Genomic DNA, 19,186 nt, shown 5'->3' with positions numbered 1-19,186 from the left:
GTAATTTTACTGTAGAGAAACCTTAACCAAAATTATCAAGGTGAACACCCCTGGTGATGTCATGTTGCCATCATATACCCCCTGAGTAATGACATAGGGACTTTGTTTCTGTGAATTCCCCAAACCCCATAACCCATGTCTAACTAGGATTAAAACATTCAATGATCCTAGACTGAAGTATATTCTAAAAGTTGCCTGACCAGTGCTCCTCAAAACTGTTGAGGTCATGAAAAACGTGGAATAACAGAAATGCCCAGAGTGGAGTGGCGTTCAAGATCTTTCTCAGCTTGGCCAAATTCAGACTTTACACAGGCAGTACTTACTCTTGTCCTCAACATCTTTTTTGTTTCAATGTAGTAGAACTTCTTGATGTTCTTTTTTTTTTTTTTAAAGATTTTATTTATTTATTCATGAGACACGGAGAGAGTGAGAGGCAGAGACACAGGCAGAGGGAGAAGCAGGCTCCATGCAGGGAGCCCGATGTGGGACTTGATCCTGCGACCCTAGGATGACGCCCTGAGCTGAAGGCGGTGCTAAACCGCTGAGCCACCTGGCTGCCCTCTTTTTTAAAAGTATTTTAAAGTCATCTCTACGCCCAATGTGGGGCTTGAACTTACAACCCTGAGATCCAGAGTCACATGCTCTACCAACTGAGCCAGCCAGATGCCCCAAGTACCTGATGTTCTTGATAAGGAAGGGCCAAGGCTCAATGCTTTTCTCCTATTGGTATTTCCCAAAGTAAGATTTGTGTACCATTGTTGGTATGAGTGATATTCATGGCATATATAGGAATATTTTCATTCTGATAGTTACAAATCAATTATAATGTATAGTAGAAAATGATATCATTAAACCTAGGATTTCATTAATATTATTATTAGCACAAGTTTTGTTAAAACAGTGGATCAGCTTGAAGTCAATATAAAGACAAATATTATACATGCTATTATATAATAATACAATTAAGAGATGGCCAAAACTATGAAGGTGTTCCATGGAACCTGAAGTTTGGGAAACACTGTACTGTGAGTGTGTAATTAAAAAAAAAAGAAGTTTTTACTATGGCAAAATTTCAAGCATACCGGAAGTACCCAGAGGGTACCTATCATTCAGCTTTAATTATGATAGAGCAGATAGCTTAGATCTGCCCTCTGGTCCACCACAATCTGTTCCAGCTTAGTGAACCAGAAGAAGCCATAGAGATTCAGTGCCCAAAGTCCCTGTTTCAAAACAAAGGGCTCTGAAACCCACCAAGGAATTTGCACTTTATCATGGGATGTCAATGGAATTATTTGAATAGAGAAATAGTGCTATGGAAGGGTTGCATTTCAGTTTAGGAAGGATTTATTTGACAAGGTATAAAGTAGTATCATAAGACACTATGGCTGGGATGGTTTTTACAAATCTGAAGTTTTATATAATTTTAAAAGCACTGATTATTAAGGACTATATCTTTTTTTTTCAATTTTATTGTGAAATCATTGACGTACATCACTGTATAAGTTTAAGGCATCCAGCCTGATGGTTTGATTTACATATCTTGGGAAATGATTATCGCAACAGGTTTAGTTAACATCCATCAGCTCATTTAGGTACAATACAAAGAAAGAGAGAAGAAAATTAAAAAAAATTTATTCTCCTTGTGATGAGAACTCTTAGGATTTACTCTCTTAACAGCTTCCCATGTACCAGGAAGCAGCGTTAGTTGCAGTCACCATGTTGTACTTTACACACCTAGTACTTATTTATCTTATAAATGGAAGTTTGTTCCTTTTGATCACCTTCCTCCAATTCTCCCTCCACCTGCCCCTTCTGGGAAGCACAAGGCTGATTTCTTTTTCTAGGAGTTTTGTCTTATTTTTTTAGATTCCACATGCAAGCGAGGTCATATAGTATTTGTCTTTCTCTGACTTATTTCACTTCGCAAAATGACTTCAAGGTCCATCCACGTTGGGAATGGGAATCCATGCTGCAAATGGTAGGTTTTCCTCATTTTTTATAGCCGAATCATATTCCCTAGTATATATACTCCACACCTTCTTTATCCATTCATCTACCGATGGGCACTTGGGCACTTAGTTTGTTCCTATGTCTTAACTGCTGTAAATAATGCTGCTATGAACATGGAGATGCAGATAACTTTTTGAGTTAGTGTTTTAATTTCCTTTGGATTTATTTCCAGAAGGGGATTGCTGGATCATAGGGTAGTTCTGCTTTTAATTTTTTGAAGATCCTCCATCGTGGAAATTTACAATCCAACAAGTTGGATTGCACAACAGTTGTCTAGTGCACAAGGGTTCCCTTTTCTCTGCATCTACGCCAGCACTTGTTATCTCTTGAAGGCCATATGTTGTTGTAATGCAGCCATAGGTCCAATCAGATCTTAGCACGGAAAATGTTCACTTCCTCTCCAGTATGGCAGACACACAGGAAAGAGCACTGGGTGTGGGGTTTCTGGGTGGCTCAGTCCGTTAAAGGTCTGCCTTTGGCTTGGGTCATGATCCTGGGTCCTGGGATCGAGGGCTGCATCGGGCTCCCTGCTCTGTGGGAAGTCTGCTTCTCCCTCTCTTTCTGCTGCTCCCCACCCTGCTTGTACTCTCCCTCTCTCTAAAAAAAAAAAAAAAAAAAAAATACTGGGTGTGGAGTCTGGCAGCTTCAAGGTTGCAAGTCTGCAGCTCCATAATTTGCTGCTTTCTAGCTATATAACCATGGGGAAGTCAGCTTACCGCTGAGCTTTTCTTTTGTCTAAGCACGGTGTTTCCTATACAGATCTAATAAGATAATAATAGTTGTAATTATGACACCAGTCCAGAGCATCCACTCACTTTAGATACACTGCTCTGGTTATTTGGCATTCCTTTACAATGGCTCCCCCCTCCCCACCCCTCCTCCCCCAACACTTGGCCCTAAGTGAGTGTTTTTACTTGGGTGGGTGAGGAGATAGATACCGACCATTGCAGAGAGGTCTTCTAATAGAGGGAAGAATAAATAAATAACAGTAATTTAAAACTTTGGCCTGCAAGCCTCTTGCTCCAAGGGAATCAGCAGGTTACCTCTGTTGCTTCCTGTGATGATGTGGAAATAAATAAATCTTGATTGCGGGAGGGGATGATGTTGGTGAAGTTCCTTCCTTTGGCTGGCAGAAATAAGAAAGTATTGAAATGTATAGCAGCAATTCTCCTGGCATGCTTCTTGCAGAGAAACAGTGGGATCTTGTTGGAAATAGTTACGCCTTTGGAAAGAGAGAATTTCCTCAATTAGAGGATATAAAACAGTAATGAGAATAAGCATTTGGTAAATTCAGGAAATCGATTTCAGCTTGGAAATCCCAAAAGGGAGTATGGTTTGTGGTGATAGGGAGCAATTTTGCAGGGCTGACCCTTGGTGAAAGGGAACTTCTGATTTGAAGTTTTAAAGCTCCAAAGGACTAAAGCAAAGTGGAGAAGAGAAAATGACATCCATGGGGATGCCCACTAAGACATTTGCATGCTGTAAAGCAATTGCCTGCTGGCCTAGGGGGTTTGAAGTTTCGGGCCTGCATCCTTTTTTCATTTCCACCACCGAGTACAATTATTCCCTGAATCCATTCCTATGAAATGTAATAAAATAAATATAGGCCAGATTGAACTTCCTCGATCAAATCTTCATAATATTTTAGAGGAGGAGATGCTATAGTTAGCATAGTTAGCAAGTAATTAAAAACATTTTATTTTTCACCACATAGAAAACAGCACAGAAAGGATTTGCCAAGATCTTAGCTCAGTAAAGAGTTCTCCTTCCTGGTTATGTTCTGGTGCCTCCAGGAGGCTCACGTACAACACTTGGTTGGAATATTCTCAACATGAGCAACATTGGTAGAGTGACCGGTTGGCCTGATTCGTCAGAGATTGTCTTAATTTTAAGCCTGGCAGATCAAATCCGTTTTGCAGGTTCTAGAAGCCATGGAGCTAAGTGAAGTGGGACAAAGAATGGGAATTTGACCTGATAGATTTGGAAAAGCATAGCTTGTTGGGACTCCATGCTTGTGCAGGCGTGTTCCAATCTGTAGCACCCTCTTCAAATCCCTATTCCTGCTGCTCTCTCTCTGAGCACCTGCAGGTCTCCCCAGCACGTCCTGATCTTGCAGCAACTCCCCATGAACTTCGGTTTAAGTAAATTGAAGCTCCCTCTCATGTGGTTCACCACCCCCTTCCTCTACCCAGGCTGCCTCCTCGCTGGTTCCCATTGCTTCTGGTCTTAAACTGGACTCTCCGGGAGACCAAATGACTGGTGGTTCTGGGCACACAGCCTGACATTAGGCTCAGGCCCTGCCTCCTGCTGCAAGCGCCCTTCTGTCATCCCTTCCTTCCAAGTGTGACAGGTTAATTTCCCTCCATCCTTCAAGACAAAGCTGTCATTCTGCAGGAAGACGTTCCCTGCCTGTTTGGCTAGCCTCTTACACTCTCGTATGATCTTAGACATCCTGCAGTGATTATTTTTACTGTTTTAAATTATTAAATTTAAATGAAATTATCTGTTTATTCTCATCCCCCTCATCCTTCACCTGCTGAAGTTAGATTGTAAGCTCTTTGAGGGCAGGAACCGCACCTTATTCATATTTTTTATTCCAGGGTCTTGACTATGGAAGTAATTTTTGATGGATTTTTGAAGCCAAGTTGGATCTTGTCCTCGAGTGGCTCCTGGTCTAGGGAGGAGACAAGGAGCAGGACAACAGTGACAATACAGGATCATGGTGACATGTGCATGGGGGTGTGTTGGAACATAGAAACTGCGCCCTCCTCAGTGAAGCTGATGTCTAACTTGATACATTGATATATGGCCAGGTTTTAGGTGAGATTTTTATTATTGCTATCATTGGATTATTTTGTTTTGCTTTGGTTTTATTTATCTTCCCCCCCCCCTTTTTTTTAAGAATTGTTTATTCAAGAGAGAGAAAGGGGAGAGGGAAGTTGGAGAGGGAGTTGTAAGCAGACTCTGTGCTGAGCATGGAGCCCAATGCAGGGCTTGATCTTATCACTGAGACAATGACCTGAGCAGAAACAAGAGTCAGACACTCAACCAACTGAGCCATCCAGGTGCCCCTGTCTTTTCCTTTCTTTATGCTTTCTTCTCTCTAATTTCCTATAAAGCTTTGAAATAAAAAGCTTCACTTATTGATGGCTTCAGCCTTGTCAGTTATAAAATAAGAGGGAGTTTGTAGCTGATGACTGAAGCTCCTTCTAGACACAACTTTGACAACTTTGTGACTCTCCAACGGCTGGAAAATGAGGAGACCCGTGGATCCAGGAGGCCTGTGTGAGGGAATATTAAAATGGGACTCTTTGTGTGTCTAGTTTAACCGATGCCCAGAGCTGAGAATGGTTTCACAGGTGGTACAGCACCTACAGGGTACGTGTGACAGACTTTCAACATGATTCCATTACCTTTCACTCATCACCCACCTCAAGGTTATAAAAGATGTTGGAGGTTATTCATAGAGAGACTGGAGGGCACGGATTCCTCTGGTGAGGGTTGTAGCCTGTCCTTACTCCTTCTCAGGGGCATGAGTAGAGAGTCCCCACAACTTAAGCCATGCACAGGGCCTCAAAAGGTTGAGTCAATGTGCCCAGGAGCTTGGAAAAATGTAGGGTCTGGTGTTTGATGCCCTCCTATGTAAAATATAGTGTATTAATAGAAAATGTGGGGTATAGTAAGGCCAACAGATCAGGAGACTCCTGTCACTGAAAAGATAGGTTGTTGGGACACCTGAGTAGCTCAGCGGTTAAGTGTCTGCCTTTGGCTCAGGCCGTGATCCTGGGGTTACGGGATCGAGTCCCACATCGGGCTCCCTGCATGGAGCCTGCTTCTCCCTCTGCCTATGTCTCTGCCTCTCTCTCTCTCTGTGCCTCTCATGAATAAATAAATAAAATCATAAAATAAAATTAAAAACAAAAAAAGAAAAGATAGGTTGTTATAGTTCCTGAGAATGGGGCATGGCACCCCTTGGGGGTGGGTGTCCACTGGGAAGCACCAGGACAGTCAGCAGGTGGAGGGACAAACTGTGAATAAGAGGCTTTATTATGGTTTATGTAGGAAGGAATGGTGACACAGTAAGCAGACATAGAATTAGCCAGGGTGAACAAACGTCGTGGGCTCTGGTCCTAGGGGCTCTCCCTACTTGATTGGTACCTGGTTCTGGGGTGATTGGTGCAGGTAAATAGTGGTGTGGAGGGTAAGAGCCTGATAGAGGAGGTGTGTGGGGATGTGGGCTCTAGATTGGTTGGTTTTATATGTGACAGGTGCCCTCGCGGGTAAATTGTTTATGGTCTCTAGGAACTGGCTACCCCTTGGAGGCCCAGTCTCTCAGGGTCAGGAAGTCCTCGATGTCCCAGCATCAGACAGCAGAAAATGAAAGGGATGGTTACTAACCCTGCTGGGGAAGTCTGAAGTCACCAGGTGCAGGCTGAATCCGTACCTGTGTGGAGGGAGACAGATATGCTGGGAATAGCTTGTTTACTCAAACGCTGGGAAAATGGGCAGGTTTCCTGGGGCCCAGTGTGGAGCCAATCAATGCAAGCAACTTTTTTTACAGGTATCCTTCCCGGGAGAGCCTCCTGCAGAGACACAGGAACTGCACAGAGGGGTTGGTAGTTAGCAACCCCAGGCCCCCCATGCCCGTGAAAGTGTCCTAGGGGGACAGCAGGAGGAAAAGCATGGCCCTTGCTAAGGAGAGGCCTTTAAAGACCCCATAAAGGGAGCCTGGGTAGTGGAGTCGGTTGAGGGTCTGACTCTTGGTTTTGGCTCAGGTCATGATCTCAGGGTCATGAGATCTAGCTCTCCCCCCTCCCACCTCCCTGTTGGGCTCTGTGCTCAGGGTGGAATGTGCCCAAGAGTCTCTCTCCCTCCCCCTCTCCCCCCCCCCCCCCCGCCCATGTGCTTGCTTGTACTCTGTCTCTCTCAATTAAATAAATAAAATCTTAAAAAAAAAAAAAGAACATACAAAAATCTATGAAAAAGAGAGTATGCTGGGTGCCAAATATATAACTGTGCCTGTCAAATGTGACTTTTTTGTACTCTTCCTCTTATCGCTTCTTCCTAGGCCTGATACTAGAGGAACAGCAGGTACCAGATGGCGGAGGAGGTAGATTAACAATGGGAAGTGTCTCCTCCTCCCCAATGGCCTCTGGGATTGGGCCCGAGCTGGGGGGGTCATGAGGGAGGAGGACAAATTTCCCACTGTACAGGAATTTGGATGTAATATTCATCTGGACTGGTGTTGGGTGCTTATCAGTTGCATGTTATATTCCCTAAGAGTGCTTGGGAAAGCTGTGGGATCTCCCCAGGGTGTCATCTGGGGTGAGAGAGAGGACTTGGTTATGGGGCTGGTTTGTGGAAGCAATAGGGGAGCAGATAAAGCCCTGCTTTGGTGACGCCCCATTGTGTGCCAACTTATTCGATAAACCTGTCATATGAGCGGTCAGTGTGACAAAGTGTTTTTCAAGCCCCCTGTGCCCGGAGCAGCATCCCTGGAACTTAGGGGATGATAACTAAGCAGACAGGACATCTGTCCTTAAAGTGCTAATGGTTTAGTGGGAGGGAGAAACAGGCCAGTCCACTGTGGCCGCCTGCCTCTTCCAGGTCTCCCCGTGGCTGGCTGGTTTCTCCCCCACTTCAGGCCCCCTTGTCCTGCCGTGAGACTTAGGAGCTCAGAGGTGTTGATCACCTGCCCGAAGACCCTGGCACGGTCTGCAGCCTGCAGACGCTCACTGGGCTCTGGGTACTGGTGCCGGTGGCTGGACTTCTGGCAAGACATGCGAAACATGGTGATCCTGGGTCAGTTACCCCACCGTCGAGCCTATCTTCCCAATCACTGCTTGGAGATAAGAAACTCTGTGCCTTGAACTTGTTGTAAAATGAAATGCAACGTTGGTTACGTGTTTGCCAGAGTGCCTTCAGACGGGCGGCCTTCCTACCCAGGAGTACTGTTATTAGCATCCGTGTCAACCTCCCCTCCTCCCCTCTCTGGCCTTCTCCCTCCTGTGGTTGGTTGGTTTGAAACCAACTGGATAAGTTTCAAATGGCTACAGTCTGAAGACTATCTTTATGGTTAGATGCTTCTATGGGGAAAGAAATGGAGAATTTTTTTTTTTTAAAGAAACTAAGGAGTAGTGCATGACATCATTCTTAATAAAACAGAGTTAAGGAGTCCAACTGGAAAGGTTGATGACTTTGTAGTAACTTTTTTTGTGTGAGTGTACCAGTGAGATTAGGTGTGTCAGACACATTTATATTTTGCAGAAGGGAGTGATTTAATTTTCCTTTGTCTATGCTGTCCATGAAGCCAATTATACCTGGGATTTATAACAACTGATTAGTTTAGTGAAACAGGAAGGCACTTGAAAAAATTAAAAAGAAGAATATGGTTGTCATTCCCTCATCAGGTGATCTCCAACTGCCCTTTGCCTTCCTGGTGTATGAGAACTGGTTTTCCCAGAGGGAAGTCTGAGGTGTTTGATGCTGTTGCCTCGTTTTCTAGTGCGATTAATCAACAGCTTGTCTCCAACAGACTGTTTGGGTCTTTAGGATGAGAATTATCTCCTTTACTTTTTTTTGTGTGTTTCCCGTATTCTTTGGTAATTAAATCACTTAATAATTATTCATTTTCTTTGTCTTGCAAGTGACTCTTGAATCATCACAAATCGATTAAAATAAGTTCGTGGCACTTTTAATGTTAATCCTTTTTCCACATAATTCTTTGAACATAACTACTTGAAAATTGGCCATCTCTGTATTTATTAACCAGAACAGTTCATTTTCAAATCCTGCCATGTAACAGGGAGTTCCCCGCGTTCTTTTTATTGTTATGGCCCATATGAGACCTGATGAGTAAATGAGATCTATCCTCAGACACATCTTAGCATTTGGATTCACACAGATTCTGAAATTCAGAATTGATAATTAATTTTAAAGTCTGATGTGGAAATATGTGCCCACTGAGAATTCTCCTGAGCTTGTTTATGGAAAATAAATATTAATTTTGTTAAACTGTATGCATTTGCATTTATTTTTCCCAAATCCATTAGCTTGCTCAACAAAAGGCAAATAGAAGCAAAAGCTCCTAGATTAGCAACTTTTTAAAAAATTTCTCTCAGGGATATTTTTAATAGAAATGTGTGTGTGTTTGATAAATATATATAAATTTGGGGGTGGTGGTATCAGCTTACCCTGTCCGTTGAAATGAGAGCTCCTATTTAAACATACTCTTTCTGGTTCATTTTCATTACATTGTCTGAGTAGGTGACCAATTTGATGGGGCAGTGCGTCACACACACACAAGACACAATGTAAGGCCAAGGCCTGACTGATTGGGCTGGTAGAGATAAAACAAACCACCTTCAGATTCAGACCATTTATTACGTATACAACAGAAGAAACAATAGGTATGCAGCTCCCTGTGATCCTTATCTTTCACACCGGAAAGTACGACCCAGACAAAGGGGCTGGATCTTTGCAACCTGACTTATGGATTCCCCACTACCGAAGAGCCAATCCTAAACTGCAGCTACATAGATTTATATTCTGCATTTCTGCTGTGAGGGAGGCATGCCAAAGACTCCGTATCGCATCAGAACCTGGGAGGCGGTGATGAGCTGTCTCATGACAGCCTCTCAGGGGAGGCAGGGAGGTGAGCAGGCTATGGCCTCCCAGCAGCTCCCCATGGGCCTCCCATGCTCTTGTGTTCTGGGAAAAGCATGAGCCATTTTGGGATGCCTCAGATGATCTGTGCTTCAAGCTTTTGCCTGCACGGCCTAGGGGATATGTGGAAGGTTGCCAGGGCGCCGTGGTGAAACTGCTCCCCTACACCATCTTTTTGAGAAATGCCCCCTGCGACGGGCAAGTGAGAAAGAGTGTAGCAGCCTTTTTGGTTTCATTCTGAAGCTGTGGCTTGTCCTGCTGGTCCAGTTTTCTCAGAGCTGCTTGGAATCCGTAGTGAAGTTTTCTATGGACAGATCTCAGTTACTGGCTGGGAGACCAGAGGTCTGTGATGCTTGACCTCAAGAGGGTGCCCAGTTGATTAAGAAAGTAGAGGATTGGTGATCCCTGGATGGCTCAGCAGTTTAGTGCCTGCCTTCAGCCCAAGGCATGGTCCTGGAGTCCTGGGATGGAGTCCCACATCCGGCTCCCTGCATAGAGCCTGCCTCTCTCTCTGCCTGTGTCTCTCATGAATAAATAAATAAAATCTTAAAAAAAAAAAAAAAAGAAAGTAGAGGATTTTCCCACTGATTGGCTTCAGATTTTGCTGTACTGGGCTTTACTTGGTAAACACACCTGGTGGTGGACAGCTTAGACTCTGCAGTTGGAAGACTCTGACACTTACCAGCAGGATGAACTTGAGCAAGCTGTCTGGACCCTGTAGGTCTCCATTTCCTTAGCTATTGAATGGGGACAATAGCATGAGAAGCTTGTATGAAGTCATATGAGTAACACACTTAGAATGGTGTCTGACCCATGGTAGTACCCAAAGTAACCCTAGATATTTTCGAGAACATATTATAGTATTGTGTTCTCTACTGAGCACTCGGGGTAGGGGAGGAAGACAAGGGAAGAAAAACCCTAAGCTTTGTTAATTTACCACAGAGTTGAATTAACTGAGTTTGGACCAATAGTCATAGAGCTGCCAGTCAATGAACATTGACAATGGTTATGGAATGGTCTTTGTAAAGGAGAGATCGGTGGTCACAGGAGTCATCTTTCGGTTGGATTATATTTAATTACGTCTCTGAATTGGCCCGGTGACGTGGCCACAGGTGGAGAGCAGGAGGTCCTTCATCAAAATCATTGTGCATAATGGTCTTGGCCAGGGACTGCCTACACACCTCGCTTGGCCTTTCATCGTCCAGCCTGGGGGATGCCTGAACAACCTATTTGATCATTTTGACTGAAATGACTGGTCATTTCACATCCTTTGCTGAGGACATTAAACACAGGTGTGCAGGGATAGAAGGTGAAGGCTCAGTCACTTTCCAATTAGGAGCCCGTCGGTTCCCTGAAACCCAATCACATGGAGTGAACCAGACGCCCCTGTCTGGAGTTCTGTATTCAACCTAGGATCCAACTCTCAGTGGAAAATTAAAAACAAAGTCATTATTATATATTAGATTTATTAAAAATGCAACTATTACCAAGAGCCCGTGGGCATGTGTGGAAAATGCTGTAATTAAATTAAATTAAATTAAATCCAGCAGCTAGAAGTAACATTTTCCACTAAGGAGGAGGAGGAGAAAGAAAAAAAAAAAATAAGCCCATAAGAGAATTCCAGACCAGAAAAGTGCAAGAAGTGGCCAGGATTCTTCCTGGAGAAGGAAGATGTTGTAACTGTTAGTATTATTATTATTGCTGCCCTGAGATAATGGAAAAGTAATATGTAAATTTGGAACCAGATTGGAACTTTCCAGGCATTGGGAAATGATGTTTGTTTGGAAGAAGGTGAGTAACATTAAAGCCAGAAGTGGAATAGCTACTATTATAGAGAGAAAGTTTATTTGTAGTGATTATCTCGAGTAATTATTCAAATAGTGACTCTCGGATCAGTGGGAAAGTAGTACTCTTTCCATGCTGCCAAGGTCAGGGGGGGCAAAGTTGCTGGCAGACTCAACTGTCATGCTTCATTTCTGGAAGAATTAGAGTAGTGCTAAGATGAGAGCTGATGGGTACGACTGGAGCTTTAGTTCCTTTCTTTAAGAAAGCCTATGCTTCTGGTTTTCATCTGCGTGTGGTAGGAGAGAAAAGCAGGCAGAGAGTCAGTGGGATGAACCATGTACCTACATTCTATTTCTCCTTTTTTTGAGATTCATTGCTATAACAGGGTTGGATGGCCCCCCCCAAAGACCCCGAGGTGTGTTCCCAGATCCCTTAGGACTAGAAGCCCAGAAAGGGGCAGAAGGCTCTCCCAGTTAGTGGAGTAGCTGGACCTGAATCCGAGTGGCCTGATTTGCTGGCTTCTTCAGCAACATCAGCATTGGCCACAACTGCACTGCTTTTTCTGAAATCGGGACGGTTCTGGGGGTATTTTTAACAAATGAAGTGGTCCAGGCAGCCTGAGGATGAGGTCAGAGTAAGGCCAGTTACTTCAAGGGTGGTGACTCCCTAAAATGCATAGCCCGAGGAATCCCCAGGCAGCAGCAACGGAATGGATCGCTGGTCTTGAGGCCGATGGTTACGGGCCATCAGGCTACCGGAAATGTTCCACTGGTTTTGTATCAGAATCTGTTTTTTTTGTCCCATATTGGAGAAATTTGTTATCCTCCTGAATTCCACCCAGGATGTGTCTTGGCTCTCAACTGGCCCGTGCTGAGTTGGTTGAGCTGATTGATCAATTTTGAACATCAGATTTGATTGATTTGTACTTGGCCAAATAATCTAACTTGCGTCGGTCAAAATGGTGGAACCAGTTGCTGGACGGTAACTGCATCCAGATCGTTACCAGGCCACTCAGGGATGGTGATTGAAAGCTCTGAAGCCCAGAAAGGATCCTATTCTCTCAACCTAGCATTCGTGGGGCATTCTGCACGAGGACTCACAGATTCACTTTACTCAGGGGAGAAACCCATGAGGACTTGTAATGATTTTTGGATGTTTTTTTATGGCGACCTCACTAACTGCAGTACTAAGGCTCTTGGGGACAGGGGAGGTGGTGAATTCCGCATCCCAGATGGGCAGCCCTGTAGGCAGTGAGGCTCTTTGGCTCTGCAGTGGGGCTGCACCTGTCTCTGGCTGTGAATGAAGACTTCCTCAGTTTATGTAAAAGGGGCTCCCTTGTCCCCTACAACCCTCTGTGGGAAGATTGGGAGGAATCAGGGGCTCATTTAACATAATGTAATTTAAAAGAACACACTGCTTCGTTTACATCCAGAGAACTCAAGTGCCAAATGCCATGCTTTGAGTTGCTCTGTTTTTACTCCTGTTTTCACTTGTTATTGTAGGGGTGAGGTCCTTTGGCTGGTCACCTTGATCCAAGCCCCGGTTGCACAGCAAGTTTGTCATTTTTTTTCTCTAATCCTTCCAAAGTGGCAGAAGTCATGTTGGAGTGTAAAGGGAATCATACTTACAGTTCATTTTTATCTACCGGGGTCAGATCTGCAAAAGCCAACAAGCCATTCGACCTGCCATACAGCACAGGGAAAAGAATCAGTTTTACTTCTATGGCAATCCGCATCATTTGCCAGTTGAGACTCGATAATTTCAGAGGATGTCCAGAAGTTTCTTTGTAGTATGTCCCTCCGTAGGATGTTTCTCTCCACAAAAAAAAAAAAAAAAAAAAAAAAAAAGAGGAAAGTTTAGAAGATAATATCATGAAAAAGAAATCACATTTCTTCACATTTCTTTAAAACAGTTTTCTAAAAAAAAAAAAAAACAGTTTTCTACCTCTATTTCTTTCTTTCTTTTTTTTTTAAAGATTTTTATTTATTTATTCATGAGAGACACAGAGAGAGAGGCAGAGACACAGGCAGAGGGAGAAGCAGACTCCATGCAGGGAGCCCAACATGGGACTCGATCCTGGGACTCTGGGATCATGCCCTGAGCCAAAGGCAGATGCTTAACTGCTGAGCCACCCAGGCGTCCTTCCACCTCTATTTCTAATGCCAATGCTAGAAATCATGAGGAAGAAATCCAAGCATGGCTTGATGGCTATGTGTGTTGGATTTGCTCCACCACGTTCTCCTGAAGTCAACTGAGAGAAGCAAACTGGGGAGACAGACAAGGAAGTGTAGAGCAGAAAAGGGATGTTAGAGAATTCTATGCTATTTCTAAGATTGTGTACAATTTACAAAAGACACCTGAAGTCTTTTGGAGTGCGTGTCTCCATTTCCACTGCTGCACGTGTGGGTGAGTTCGGGGGTGGTTGTGAGTGCACAGCTTGAACACGGCAGGGTGGCCGACCACTTGCAAGACTGCATGGCTCAGCATGCCAGCTGCCTGCCCAGCTGGGTCGGAGGAGGGAGTTGGGGGGGTGCAATGTGGTTTGGGAGAATCACTGTGGGGCATGGAATGATGACATGAATAGTGAATAAGGAGTCCGAATATCCTTTGAGAGAGACGCTGATTCCACGTGAAGGGCTAGATGCAACAATGGGAAAAATATTGTTGCTAATTCATTGGCTTTGCTGTCATTTCTGCACATCCAATTTCTGTAGATATTACGAACCCATCTTTATCCCAAATATGATTTATGCAGAATGGTTGCAAGAGTGGAAAGCAGGGCTGATGTATGCAAGTGGGAGTTTAGTCTAGGATATTTATGTATAGTCCCTATGTATTAGGCCATTTGTCAATAGGTGTGAACATAGCTTTGAACAAGACTTCTTGTTTTCTTAGTTCTGTTAAAGAGAGACAGCGTATGGATAAGAGTGTGGACTTGAATCAGCAGATCTGGATTTTTTTAAAAAAATTATTTATTCATGAGAGACACAGGCAGAGGGAGAAGCAGGCTCCATGCAGGAAGCCTGATGTAGGACTTGATCCCGGGACTTCAGGATCACGCCCTGAGCCAAAGGCAGATGCTCAACTGCTGAGCCACCCAGGTGCCCCTCCTCCTCTGGAGACTTTTAGAATGAATCTGCTTCCAAGTTCATTCAGGTTGCTGCCCAATTTCTTTCTTTGTGGCCATAGGACTGAGGTCCCCCCATCCCAATTTCTGGTGGTTCACTGTGCTCTTAGAGGCTGCTGGCATGCCTCCTCATGCTTTTCATATGGCTCGGGGGTGGGTGGAGTCCTCCTCACCTTTTAAAATCTCCCTGACTTCTCCTACTGCTGCCTCTTGGCCAAGGACATCCCTTTGCTTTTAAGGGCTCATGCAATTAGATTGGGCCCACCTGGATAATTCAGAATAACTTCTCTCTCTTAAGGTCTGTAAACTTAATTATCTCTGCAATGTCTGCTGTATTGCGTAATGTAACATATTCACAGGATCCAGGGAGTGGGGTACGGGCAACTTTGGGGGTTGGTATCATTCAGCCTACCACAGTTGATTTGGAAATTACCTTCTCTTTCAAGAAGAGCTTTCATTGTTGTCAGATTGTTCATGGGTTTCAAGTACGTAGAGTTTAAATTAAAATTATAGAATTTTAGAGGTAGACAGCTTCTTAAGATTCCTAAAGTTCAAAGTCCCCATTTCACAGATGAGGAAACCAAATGGAGGTTGGTGGGAGGGTCAAGGCTGCATCTCGTGTTTCTTGATTTCTGGTTCTTCTTCATGGCTCGGGACGGATTATGTCCTTGGGATGGTGGGCCTTTAGGAAGAAACAAAGGAGAAGCACTAGCCATGGGCAGGCCAGGCTTTTTGTCCACACCGCCCCCCCCCCCCCAAATACCTGACTTTTAGAAAGTGTTTCTAAGTGAGACAGTTATTTAAGTGTTATTTTATACCATTCCAGAATGGTGGACATTTTTGAGACTTTTTGGACAAATCTCACTTCTTATAAATACCAGGGATATTTAACACACTTCTCTCATTCAGATGTTTTAGATGAAAAGAAGAGAGTATTTTGTTTTTTCTTCCTAGTATAGTGTAAATATCCTTGTATCTGAGCTTAATGAAACCTGAGAGAAGGAGGAAGAATAGGATGTAAGAGGATGAAAAGAGAACCTGAAACAATCAATTCCAGGAGATTTTTTTTTTTTTTTTTTTTTAGATTCATGAGAGACACAGAGAGAAAGAGAGAGGCAGAGACACAGGCAGAGGGAGAAGCAGGCTCCATGCAGGGAGCCCGATGTGGGACTCGATCCCAGGACCCCAGAATCACGCCCTGGGCTGAAGGCAGACGCTCAACCACTGAGCCACCCAGGCGTCCCTTCCAGGGGATTCTTCAATAAACTTCTCACTGTCCTGCCTGTGACATCTCAGGCTGAGAGAACACACAAGACCGGCGGTGGTTTATTTTTGTCACCATCAGTGGGAGTTGGAAAGGGGTCCTATTATCTATCTATCTATCTATCTATCTATCATCATCATCATCTATCTATCAATCACCTACCCATCTATCTACCCACCTATCTATCCATCTGTTATCTATAAATCATTTGCCTATTTATCCATCCATCCATTAATTATTCTTTCGATCCCACTTCATTCAGTCTACACTTATGGAGGGCCTGCCCGTTCCCTGCCTGGTGCTGTGCTAGGGGCTGGGATACACCAACGAGTGAGACATGGCCTCTGTCTTTACCGAGCACACAGTTCAGTCAGGGAGACAGATGCAGAAACAGATGCTGTCCCAGAACTGTGACTAAAACCCCAGTCTGATAGAAAGAAGCTCAGAGACTCCTACCCTTTTTGTTTTTTAAGATTTTATTTATTTATTCATGAAGGACACACACACACACACACACACACACACACAGGCACAGGCACAGGCACAGGGAGCCTGATGTGGGACTCGATCCCAGGACCCTGGGATCATGACCTGAGCCGAAGGCAGACGCTCAACCACGGAGCCACCAGGTGCCCCCAAGACTCCTGCTTTTTAAGAAGAGGCGGAGGGAAGCAGACAGATACCTCCCTCCACGACCTAGTAGGTGCTGATAGAAATTTGCAGCCACCACAGGATGAAAGGGTAGGAAGGGGGGGATCTGATCTGTCATTTTATATAAGGTGCCCAGAGACAGGGGAGTTTTATGATTAGCCTTGTGGGGGCTGCGGTGTTCATGGTAAGAGGGGCTGGCTGCCCCCCCAGAGGGAGCACAGGGGTGCTTTTCCTTCCCTCACATCAAATGAAGGGACCCCTCAGACGGTCATTTGGGAAGCTGGGGTGTGCGGCTGTGGGGCAGGGAGATGGGCATCTCGTGCCCTGGGCATCAGACTTGCTGATGGGCCCCTGAGAAAGGGGGAAGAGGCAGGGGAGCCCGCAGGGCTGAGAAGCGGGGGCAGCAGGGCCGCGGCCTGCCAGACTCGTCCTGGCTCGGGAGGGGCCTTGATCTCTAGGGGGTTGGCTGTTCTGAGGGAGGGGGTTGGCTTTGAGCCCTTTTGTTGAGACTCCGTGTAAGTAGGCTACCCCACAATGCGGGGGCCTCTAAGGCTGGGATCTGGGAAGATAGGAGAGATGGAGCTAGAGCAGCACCCCCACATCAGGGGATCCATGCAGTGCAGCCCATAGAGTGAGGAGGAGCTTCTCGAATCCTCTAGCCAGGATACTCACGAACCCCATGGAAGAGTCAGCTTGGGGCCTGGGCCCCACAGGCCTGGTCTCACTGGCCAGAGTGAGGGTGACTCGAGCTAAGTAGGGAGATGCTTTGCCTTTCAGGGGTCCCCCCCACCCCTTCTCCAGAGGGTCTGGAGTCTGAGCAGGGAGGAGGTGCTGCAGGGCAGGCTGGTCTCCAGCCCCTCGGGCCGTGGATCTGACGTGCACTGAGGCAGGAGGAAGTCAGACGTGAGCCCAGACTTGTTACAGGATGGGCCTGGGTCTTAATGACTGCAAGGAACCGGGAAGTTGTGGGACCTGCCCGAGGTGTTAAAGGATTTATTATCAAGCAGGGGAGAAAGATTTGACAGAGCGTGAATAAAAACAGTGATTAAAAATATTTTTTGTTTCCCACTGATTTGAAATTCCAATTCCTCAATCCGCTGGTTACAAAATAAATACAAAACAGAGCGGCTGGTCTTCTAATGGTGGCGAAAACGAGTATTTTTCCTTTCTTGCACAATGTTTTGTTTTTCCTAGATTTAATGAAATTTTTTTTTTTTTTCCTTTTTGGTTTGCTTAGATTTCTATTTACATATCACCAATGCAACCCCAAACACTTACCCCAGTTGTCAAAACCACTCAGGATGTTGAAACACATTAGGTATACTTTCATCTTTGCCTTGTTGAAAACATCCTTTGTAGAGCCCCTTCTGACCAAGTATGATATGGAAAAAGTGTAGAAGTAGGGTCTATAAAACCGGTTTAGAGGTTTTAAGTGATAGTTGATTTAATTGGTAGGAAGTTCATTGTACTTCCCTTAGTGTACTGGTGGACCCCGAAGAAACCTAATGAATTCTTAAGGGTTTATTAATAAAGGCATAATGTTTGCAGTGAAGGAGGTGATTTACTTATTCTCCTTTGTGAAGCCATATTTCAGTAATAATATTCAGTAATAATTCAGTAATAATAATACTAGCTACAATTTGTCAAGCACTTTCATTGTGCTTGGCACCATTTTAAGTGCTTCACACATATTAACTCATTTAACCCACACCTTATGATGAGAAAAAGAAGACATAGCAAAATATAAGTTCTTTTTTAAAAAAATCTTTAATTTTTAAAAAATTTTTATTTATTTATTTATGATAGTCACACAGAGAGAGAGAGAGGCAAAGACATAGGCAGAGGGAGAAGCAGGCTCCATGCACCGGGAGCCCGATGTGGGACTCGATCCCGGGTCTCCAGGATCACGCCCTGGGCCAAAGGCAGGTGCCAAACCGCTGCGCCACCCAGGGATCCCAAATCTTTAATTTTTTAATTGGAGTTCAATTTGCCAACATACAGCATAACACCCAGTGCTCATCCCGCCAAGTGCCCCCCTCAGTGCCCATCACCCAGTCACCCCAACCCCCCGCCCACCTCCCTTTCCACCACCCCTTGTTCATTTCCCAGAGTTAGGTGTCTCATGTTTTGTCACCCTCATGATATTTTCACTCTTTTTCTCTCCTTTCCCCTTTATTCCCTTTCACTAATTTTTATATTCCCCAAATGAATGAGACCAGATAATGTTTGTCCTTTTCCGACTGACTTATTTCACTCAGCATCATACCCTCCAGGTAAGTTCTTACCCATGGTTACACAGATGGTAACTTGTCTGAGATCCAGCAAATTCTAACTGAACCCAAGTAGTATGGCTCCAGAATCAATGCTCTTGACCACTATCCTGCATGAACGCTTCAACTATTTTATCAGACACTTGAAAGAGAACACTCCAAACAGTGAAAGGACTTCAAACCAAGCTGGACGGGAGGGTAGTTGAAGGTACTGTGCATGCTGGATGAGAAGAGTCACAGGAACCTGGTAAATACCCTTTAATCTTTGAATAACTATTAGGAGAAAGAAGAATTAGGTTTCTTTCTCTCTGACTCCAAAGACAAAGCTCAGACCAGTGATTAGCAGCTATAGAGAGGCGGACTTTAGCTAAGGATGCAGAAATCCCTTCTAAAGACCAGCTTTTCAAAGACTGC

The 19,186-nt window shown here is 44.6% G+C and overlaps 1 long non-coding RNA gene across 3 annotated transcripts in view; it reads left to right on the top strand.

Moving 5' to 3' along the window:
* LOC112643128 (uncharacterized) overlaps window positions 1-19,186 on the top strand; it is a 47,822-nt gene that overhangs the window by 2,114 nt on the left and 26,522 nt on the right. For all 3 annotated transcript variants that reach the window (XR_004812787.2, XR_004812786.2, XR_004812785.2), the window contains exon 2: window positions 4,611-4,830. This is a non-coding gene — a long non-coding RNA (uncharacterized LOC112643128). The remainder of the gene's footprint in view (window positions 1-4,610; window positions 4,831-19,186) is intronic.

Source organism: Canis lupus, chromosome 38 (genome assembly GCF_003254725.2).
Source record: "Canis lupus dingo isolate Sandy chromosome 38, ASM325472v2, whole genome shotgun sequence".
NCBI lineage: Eukaryota > Metazoa > Chordata > Mammalia > Carnivora > Canidae > Canis > Canis lupus.
This window is presented reverse-complemented; position numbering and strand designations above follow the sequence as displayed.